Raw genomic sequence first — 10,103 nt, 5'->3', positions numbered from 1 at the left:
AGCACCGCTGTTCAGTTTTCACAAAAATAACTTGATACATATAGTATACAGTAGGATTATCAATAATAAGAAAACAATGGTTAACCATCCTAGAGTTTCATCTCCCATAAGTGTAGTGATAGAATCTGACACATTACCACAGAATTTCCCCCCCAATTTGAACTTATCTTCCCAGTCCTTTATACATGATTATCTTGATTATGCAAATGTGATCTAACTCTCTCTCTCCCTCTCCCTCAGCAGCTCACATCAGTTCAGCTTCAACACAAACCATGTTCCCTGCATCTCTGCTGCTTCTGGCAGTTGCCTCCTGTGAGTATCTCTGGATTTGGGGGGGGGCAGACAAAACAATTAGCAATGGCTTCAGCTTTGTTAAAACTTAAAAATTATGATATTTCTAGTAAGATTCATTGTAAATGCTTTGTCTACAGGTGTTAACTGTGAAGAACTCACCCATTTCCCCCCTTTTTGCAATGATATTCCCAGTTCTTTTATACCCGACTGTCTTCGTTGTCCTAACACTGTCTTTCCCTCTCCCTTATAAACATATATACTGTACTTTATTACAACTCTGAAATTATAATTTGAAAAATTACAATGCTGTCTATTAATGTGTGTTTCTCCTTACAGGTGTCTACTGTGATGTTGAACTCATCCAGTCTGGTCCAGTGGTTATCAAACCAGGAGAGTCTCAGCATCTCCTGAAAATTCTCTGGGTTTTCTATATATTCTCAATGTCCTCACTGGATACGACAAGCTGAAAGCAAAGCTTTGGAGCATGTTGATCTTACATGTATTAGTAGTACGTCCACTGTAGATTCACTAAAGATCAAGATCACTTCTAGATATGACAGCTCCAGCAGTACAGTGTTTCTACAAGGGAACAACAACCAGACTGAGGACACAGCTGTGTATTACTGTGAGACACAGTGATACAGACCATGACCAGAGCTGTACAAAAACACATCCTCCAGGGATTCATTGTATAATAGGACTAATTCAATTAAATAGAACATAGATGTTTCTCAATATCAAATATGTGAATGAAAATAAGCCCATCATTGGCAGAGCTGGGAATGTATATCTGAGTTGTTTGCCAATTATACTCCTGATATGACTTGATGGTATTCTAATTGATGTCTATCAAACATTCAATGAACTCATTCATGATCCATTAGTTTAAGGTTTTAATCATTCACATGATAAAGTTGGCCAATACCGAACAAGAAGATCTAAGTTCTGTGGTATCAAAAAGATGCAAAGTATTATGATATAAATACAGATATATGCAACAATATAAAGACAGGGGACAATTGACACTAATGGGTTATGATACAAAAAATATTGGCAGAGTGTAAAGCTCAATGTATAAGAGTCCTTCCTAACATTATCCTCCAGTATCAGTCTGGCTTTTTACATGGAGAACACATTACACTATGTATAGCTTGCACAGTTATTACATATTTTTCCCCCTACAGATATTCCCATTAATTATATATATCCTCTCCTTATGCAAATTCGACGAATCCTCCTTTGCTTTCTCTCCATCTACCTCCTATATAAAACCTCTCTGTATCTGAGAGTCGCTGTACGTCCCTCTGAGTCCTGGAGAGTAGAGAAGAGCAACTCCCATCAGTTCAGCTTCAGCACAAACCATGTTCCCTGCATCTCTGCTGCTGCTGCTGCTGTCAGCTGCCTCCTGTGAGTTCCTGCCTGTAGTCTGATCAGTATAACCTGTGTTGTTATTATAGTGATGTGACTCCTTGATTGATCTGACCTGTCATTCCTCTCCCTCCTCAGGTGTCCACTGTCAGGTCGTACTCACACAGGCTGAGCAGTCAGTCCAGGGGACCCCCGGGGGATCCCTCAAACTCACGTGCCTGTAGTGGATTTCCTCTAAGCAGCTACAGAATACACTGGATCCGGCAAGCACCTGGAAAAGGATAATTTACTATCATTCTGACGGGAGTAAGAGCAATGCCCCAGTTGTACAGGGCAGATTCACAGCATCAAAGGACAGCAGTAATTTCTATCTGCACATGAGCCAGTTGAAGCCAGAGGACTCTGCAGTGTATTACTGTGCTAGAGACTCACCATGGTTAAACTAATGAGAAGAGCTGTACAAAAACCATCTGGTAGAGAAAGGAAGGATGTGCACAAACACACAGACACACGTATGGTATGACCAGTAGACCATGACAAGGGGATACATGAGTAACAATTCTAATGATGTATCAAATAATAACACAATGATACACCTGTTAAATACATGGTGCTAGTGTTGTTGATGCACCAACAGGGGGCACTCTCTCTCCATATGAATAAAATGAAGACCAGTACTGATGAATGGTCTGCTATTTCATTTTATTACAGGAAAGAAATATAATGTGGATGTCGATTAAATATACTTTACAGTTTGTCAAAATGAAAGTAAAGTGTATTAAATATGTTTCATCCACCTCAAGTATTAACTAATACTTTAATGTAGTGTTTCATATCCCCCCTTCACATTCAAAAAGATAACCGATAGAGGGTCTCTGGCTTAGGTCGTGTCCAGTTATAGATGTAATACATCAATACATCAAAGCAACCCACAGCCATTCATATATTGTTTGTCTCTTTGTATACAGAACACCAAACAATGTGTTAGTCAGTTGTTTTACTATTGTGTTAGTCAGTTGTTTTACTATTGTGTTAGTCAGTTGTTTTGCTATTGTGTTAGTCAGTTGTTTTACTATTGTGTTAGTCAGTTGTTTTACAATTGTGTTAGTCAGTTGTTTTGATATTGTGTTAGTCAGTTGTTTTACTATTGTGTTAGTCAGTTGTTTTACCATTGTGTTAGTCAGTTGTTTTACCATTGTGTTAGTCAGTTGTTTTACTATTGTGTTAGTCAGTTGTTTTACTAGTGTGTTAGTCAGTTGTTTTACTATTGTGTTAGTCAGTTGTTTTGCTATTGTGTTAGTCAGTTGTTTTACTATTGTGTTAGTCAGTTGTTTTACCATTGTGTTAGTCAGTTGTTTTACCATTGTGTTAGTCAGTTGTTTTACCATTGTGTTAGTCAGTTGTTTTACCATTGTGTTAGTCAGTTGTTTTACTAGTGTGTTAGTCAGTTGTTTTGCTATTGTGTTAGTCAGTTGTTTTGCTATTGTGTTAGTCAGTTGTTTTACCATTGTGTTAGTCAGTTGTTTTACCATTGTGTTAGTCAGTTGTTTTGCTATTGTGTTAGTCAGTTGTTTTGCTATTGTGTTAGTCAGTTGTTTTACCATTGTGTTAGTCAGTTGTTTTACCATTGTGTTAGTCAGTTGTTTTGCTATTGTGTTAGTCAGTTGTTTTGCTATTGTGTTAGTCAGTTGTTTTACCATTGTGTTAGTTGTTTTACCATTGTGTTAGTCAGTTGTTTTGCTATTGTGACAGTTTTTGATGAATTCCTCTCATCTCTCTTTCTCTACACTCCCATCTCCTTCAGATCTACACAGCATTAGTCTGACCTCCTCCCCTGCTCAACTCAAACCTCCTGGAGAGCCAGTGAAACTATCTTGCCAAGTCTCTGGTTATGCCCTGACAAGCTATGGTACAGCTTGGATACGACATCAGCCAGGGAAAACACTGGAGTGGATTGGGATCATTTGGGGTGGTGGATCCATCAACTCTGGAGCCTCTTTTAAGAGCAGATTCACCATCTCCAGAGACAGTAGTAATGTACTGTACTTAGACATCACCAGTCTGCAGGCTGAGGACACAGCTGTGTATTATTGTGCTCGCTACCCACCGTGATACAAAACAGCACCAGACCTGTACAAAAACTCACCTACCCCATAAAAGGTTGGAGTTATATGTACCTACCGGAGTGGGCGATCTTAGCCTTTACATGAAATACATCCTACTATGATGTGATGACTGTATGAACTAGATGTAGTATCAGTCACTAGTCATAACATAGGACTACTGTAGGATATGAACAGATATAAGTATAACTCAATACCCTCACTATTAAACATGTATTACAATTTTAATTTGGATTGATTCAGTCGTTGTTTCAGAAGTATTCCCTTCATCATACTAAGGTTGATACTTTGCTATGTTTTCATTTATAAAGACCTTTTACATAAAATCCCACTTTGCCTAACATCATTACTAAACTTTAGACATAGGAGTTACTACAACCGGTCTCAGGGATGGCTAACTCTGGAAATTCCTTTGGTCTCTCCTGAGTTAGGTAAATCAACTTTAATTTTCTTGCACTTTATTTGTGGAACAATCTTCAAAATGTTCTTAAATGTGATGTTATGGTGCCTCTAGAGCATTTTAGAAAGCTGACTGAGCACCTTTTAAATGATGAATGTGTTTGTTTTTCTTTATGCTTGCATTTTGTATGTATATTTTTTATTGTGTAATTTATGTAATTCTGGGCTCATCTGTAAAAGACAACTTGGTTTCAGTATGACTCCCTGATAAAATAAAGCTTAATTTTTTTTAATTTTTTTTTAATGTCCTGACAATGCTTGATCAGAGTTAATGTTGCAAATGCAAAATGTATTCTCCATCAATTTACCTGATAAAAATATATACCATCAATAGGAATATAAACAGCAGTATCTTGTATCTTGCAAATAAGACATCAGTAAATAATGGTGTGGGTGATTCAATGTAAAAAATAATTTGTTCTTAACTGACCTGCCTAGTTCAATAAAGTTTCAATAAAAATACAAAAAATTAAACAAATCTTATCAAAACAGAACATCTCAAGATGGCCTACCAGTTGATCAGTGGGTATTTATCAAAGCTTCCTTTGATTGGTCCTCCCAGTGAAGAGGAGCTCATGCAAAACTCAACAGTCCTCCATCTTTAGGCTTTTTTCTGCTGAGGACTGTCAACTACCTTTAGAGAACCAAAAAGATCACCATGTTTCCTACCACAGGAATACTCTTACTGACAGTATATTTAACAGGTGAGGATATGCAGCCGCATTATACGTTTATGAAGGAAATAAATTGACACGTTAGCTTTTATCTTCAAAAATGTCTACGCCTTCCATTTCAACAGGTGTTCATTGTCAGACACTGACTGAGTCTGGACCAGTAGTTAAAAAGCCTGGAGAATCCCACATACTGACCTGTACATATTCTGGGTTCACATTTAGAAGCTATGAGATTGCTTGGATCAGACAGGCTCCTAGGAAAGTACTGGAGTGGATTGTTTTTATTAGCAGGTCTACAGTAGTAGTCCAATCTCTTCCTCCCGGTCAGTCCAGGGTAGATTCACCATCTCCAGAGATGACTCCAGCAGTAAGCTGTACCTACAGATGAATGAGGACACAGCTGTGTATTACTGTGCTAGAGAGTCACAGTGGTTAAACTAATGGAAGAATCTGTACAAAAACCATCTGGAATAGAAAGGATGTACTTGTACAAGCACATGCACACACATCTGGCCGTGATAGATGTTCACATACAGTATCATCACACAGTGACACAGAGATAACACACCTGTTAGATATGTTGTTATAGTGTTGATGATACGCCAAGAGATATCCCATTATCTTCATTTTACTGATGTCTCAATACTTTAGTTAATTGATGGAGGATCTGCAATGTTTTGAAGTATAGTGTAATATTTCAGTTCATAAGAATCATTCATCTATAAGTTTTCTTTTAGAAAAAAAATATGCATGTAGCTGCTCCTTAATTTTTTTGGACCATTTATCATTCATCCTTATCTACTTTTTTGTTGCCTATGTATGTATGCCAAAGAGTTCTTTGAACATGTGGATTAACAAAATTATTTAGTTTCAGGTGGTAAAATCACAAACATAATCTAAAAAGGGTCTCTGAGTTTTCACATTGTAAAGGTTGTGTCCAGTAATAGTGGTGATGTTCCTGAAGTGTCTCTTATATACCCTCTTATATACTGTCTCCCACCATCTCTCCATGTCAATGCAAACTCTCCCTCTGATTCCCTACTTAAACAGTGCCCTCTGAGTAATGGAGAGAACAGAAAAGCAGCTCCCACTAGTTCAGCTTCAATACAAACCATGTTCCCTGCATCTCTGCTATTACTGCTGGCAGCTGCCTCCTGTGAGTCTCTCTGTTAATACAAATGGAGATTTATTACAACTCTGGATTGATCATTTCAAATTTCAGATGAAAACTGACAATGATGTGTATTGATGTGTGTTTCTCCATAAAGGTGTATACTGTGATATTGAACTCATCCAGTCTGGTCCAGTGGTTATAGAACCAGGAGAGTCTTTTAGCATCTCCTGCAAATTCTCAGGGTTTTCTATACCGTCTTATTGTCCTGCATGGATACGACAAGCTGAAAGCAAAGCTTTGGAGTATGTTGGTTATACATGCAGTAGTAGTACTTCCACTGTAGACACTAAAGATCAAGATCACTTCTAGTTATGACATCTCCAGTAGTACAGTGTATCTACAAGGGAACAACTTCCAGACTGAAGACAGCTGTGTATTACTGTGTTAAGCGGACACAGTGATACAAACCACCAACAGAGCTGTATAAAAACCCTTCCGCAGTGATTCATTGTATAATAGGACTCATTAAATAGAATAGAACAGATGTTTCTCAATTTCAAATGTGTAAATTCATTTAAGCCCTATTTATCCCTGGCGGTGCTGGAACTAAATATTTGAAATGTTTGCCAATTATACTCCTTCCCGACTGATGACTCCAGACCTTGATGGTATTCTAATTGATGTCTACTAAACATTCAATTAACTCATGCATGATCCATTATACGTTTTAATCATTCATAAAAAGGTGATACCGAACAATACCGAACAATAAGGTTTTTTGTGTTATATATTATGAAAAAGACACAAATAACAAATATGTTTTCAATAAAATATATCCAACAAAAAAACTGGAGACCATTAACACGGTTGTGACAATATGGAGTACAGCTATGACCGGAAGTGACTTTTCACAGCAGGTTAGGAGAACATTTTAGCTAACACTTACCTTATTGCTAACCTTAATTATCTTAACCTTCTGAGTAAGTTCTTCTAACCTGCTATGTAAGTTCTCCTTACATGCTGCTTAATTTCTCCTAATGTCACGCCCTGGCCTTAGTATTCTTTATGTTTTTTAGTTAGGTCAGGGTGTGACATGGGGAATGTATGTGTTTTTGTAGTGTCTAGTGTAGTTGTCTAGTTATGTCTATGGCTGCCTAGATTGGTTCTCAATTAGAGACAGCTGTGGTTCATTGTCTCTGATTGAGAGCCATATTTAAGGCAGTCATAGGCATTGGGGTTTTGTGGGTAATTGTCTGTGTCTATGTTGCATGTTTGCACTTAGTCTTTGATAGCTTCACGTTTGTTGTTTCGTTGTCCTTCTTCTAATAAAGAGAAGATGTATTTTCCACACGCTGCGCCTTGGTCCTCTCTCTCTCCTCAAGACGATCGTGACACCTAACCTGCAACTAAAAATTATATTCCGGTTATAGCTTTATTCCACATAGTCAATATCCATTAACACTTCTGTGTTCTGTGACTTCTGTGATTCACTGCATCAAAGGACAGCAGTAATTTCTATCTGCACATTAGCCAGTTGAAGCCAGAGGACTCTGCAGTGTATTACTGTGCTAGAGACTCACCATGGTTAAACTAATGAGAAGAGCTGTACAAAAACCATCTGCTAGAGAAAGGAAGGACGTGCACAAACACACAGACACACGTATGGTATGACCAGTAGACCATGACAAGGGGATACATGAGGAACAATTCTAATGATGTATCAAATAATAACACAATGATACACCTGTTAAATACATGTTGCTAGTGTTGTTGATGCACCAACAGGGGGCACTCTCTCTCCATATGAATAAAATGAAGACGAGTATTGATGAAGGCTCTGATAATACATTTTATTGCAAGAAAAAAGTATAATTTGGATGTTGATTCAAAATGCTTTTGTTTGTCAAAACGTGTCTTAAAGTGTCTTATAGTGTCTTAAATATGTTTCATCCACCACAAGTAGAGAAGAGCAGCTCCCACCAGTTCAGCTCCAACACAAGCCATGTTCCCACATGTCTGCTGATGCTGGCAGCTGTCTCTTGTGAGTCTCTTGGGATTTTGGAGGAAAGACAAAACAAAGAAAATTGCCTGTAGTATAAAACTGGCTTCAACACAACTACTAGAATTGATATAGTGTAAGTGTAACATGTTGCTATTTTGTGTATTTGACGTTGATCATTATTTTCTTTCCCCAGGTGTACAGAGTTATTAACTCACTCAGCCAGCCTCTATGACTGTCCAGCCAGGTCAACTACTGACCCTCTCCTGTAAGGTCTCATATTCTGTTACTAGTGTTACTACATTCTGGATTCAACTGCAGGGAAAACATTGTAGTGGATTTGATATATCAATAATTCTGGAGACACAGCTTATAAAGATTCACTGAAAAACGGCATCACATTGTTTTCAAAAGGAGTCTGCAGACTGAAGACACAGCTGTGTATTATTGTGCTCCCCTCCACAGTGATACAAATCAGCACCAGACCTGTACAAAAACCCACCTTCTGGGTAGATGATGGGACTCATGAACACAGAGATTTACTTTACTTCTCAGTTGCAGTTTAATGTTCCTGAATGTATACATAGGAAATATGTAAACAGATGTATCATCTGTTTCCCTCCATTATGAGCAAAACGTTCACAAGCACCCACTGTATGAAATCCATACTTATCACTGGTGACATACAAGATCATCTATTATGGACCATGATGGAAATGAATATCTGACTTCTAATGCAATTAAATAACTGGAGACCACTATCACCTCTGTCTTGTGATGCAAAAATATTGGCAATAGGTTTTGCTAGTATCAAGAGTCATCCCACTGGACACAAACTGTCTGTTTTGTTCATTGATTTCACCTGTGTTAGTTACTCACATGGTCTCATCAGCACCTTATTTAGTTCAGTTCATTCTGTTTGTGCCTTTGTGAGGTATTGTTAGTTTTCACTCTACTAAGCCTTTTCCTAGCTCGTTTTGTGAAAAACAGTTATAGCCTTCAGTCCTAGTTTTGATTCACCTGCCTGTTTGCCTTCCTGTGTATGACCGTTGCCTGCCTGTGACCACGATTCCTGCCTTCTTCGAAGGTGAAATTAACACCTGGTGCGCTCTGTGAGTTAATCTGCACATTTTTCTCCCTGAGTATTCATTACACCTTTACCATCTCCTGTAAGACCTCTGGTTATACTCTTGCTAGCTATTGTACTAACTGGATTTGACATTGAGGGCAAAACCATGGAATGGATTGGTTATGGTGTTTGCGGAACTGGCAGTGGACTACCAGCATCATAGACCCACTTAAAAGTAAAATTGGCTACACAACTGACACTTCCAGTAGCACAGTGTTTCTACAAGGGAAGAACTTTCAGACTGAAGACAGCCATGTATTACTGTGCTCGCAATTCCCACAATGATACAAACCATGGCCAGAGCTGTACAAAGCCATTATCTGGGGACACATGGAACATGAAGAGCAGAGATGTGACCTTTAGTGTCACGACCGTTATATGACGAATGAGTGGACCAAGGCGCAGCGTGAAAGAAAGCCATCTTCTTTTAATGAAGAAAAACAAACACTTACTAAACGAACAAAAAAACAAACGTGAAGCTAAAACGAACTAAGTGCACACATGCAACATAGAACATAGACAATTACCCACAATCACCAAAAGCCTATGGCTGCCTTACATATGGCTCCCAATCAGAGACAACAATAAACAGCTGTCTCTGATTGAGAACCAAACCAGGCAACCATAGACTTTCCTAAACCTCTCTACTGAACACAACCCCATACAAAACCCCCTAAACAATACACACACCCTAAACTAGACAAAACACACAAACATCCCATGTCACACCCTGACCTAACTAAACTAATAAAGAAAATCAATATAACAGACGCCAGGGTGTGACAGTACCCCCCCCCCCCCCCCCCAAAGGTGCGGACTCTGGCCGCAAAACCTGACACAGAAGGGGAGGGTCCGGGTGGGCCTTCCTATGGCGGCGGCTCGGGTGCGGGACGTGGACCCCCCTCCACCATAGTCACTACCCGCTTTGGTGGCGCCTCTGGAA

General features: G+C 38.8%; 1 pseudogene; it reads left to right on the top strand.

The window, feature by feature from the left end:
• Positions 1–1,655: 1,655 nt before the first annotated feature.
• Positions 1,656–5,599, top strand: LOC120034269 (annotated as a pseudogene).
• Positions 5,600–10,103: the final 4,504 nt, after the last annotated feature.

Source organism: Salvelinus namaycush, chromosome 41 (assembly GCF_016432855.1).
Source record: "Salvelinus namaycush isolate Seneca chromosome 41, SaNama_1.0, whole genome shotgun sequence".
Classification (NCBI taxonomy): Eukaryota; Metazoa; Chordata; class Actinopteri; order Salmoniformes; family Salmonidae; genus Salvelinus; species Salvelinus namaycush.
The sequence above is the reverse complement of the archived record's forward strand: the minus strand, read 5'-3'. Positions and strand labels throughout refer to the sequence as shown.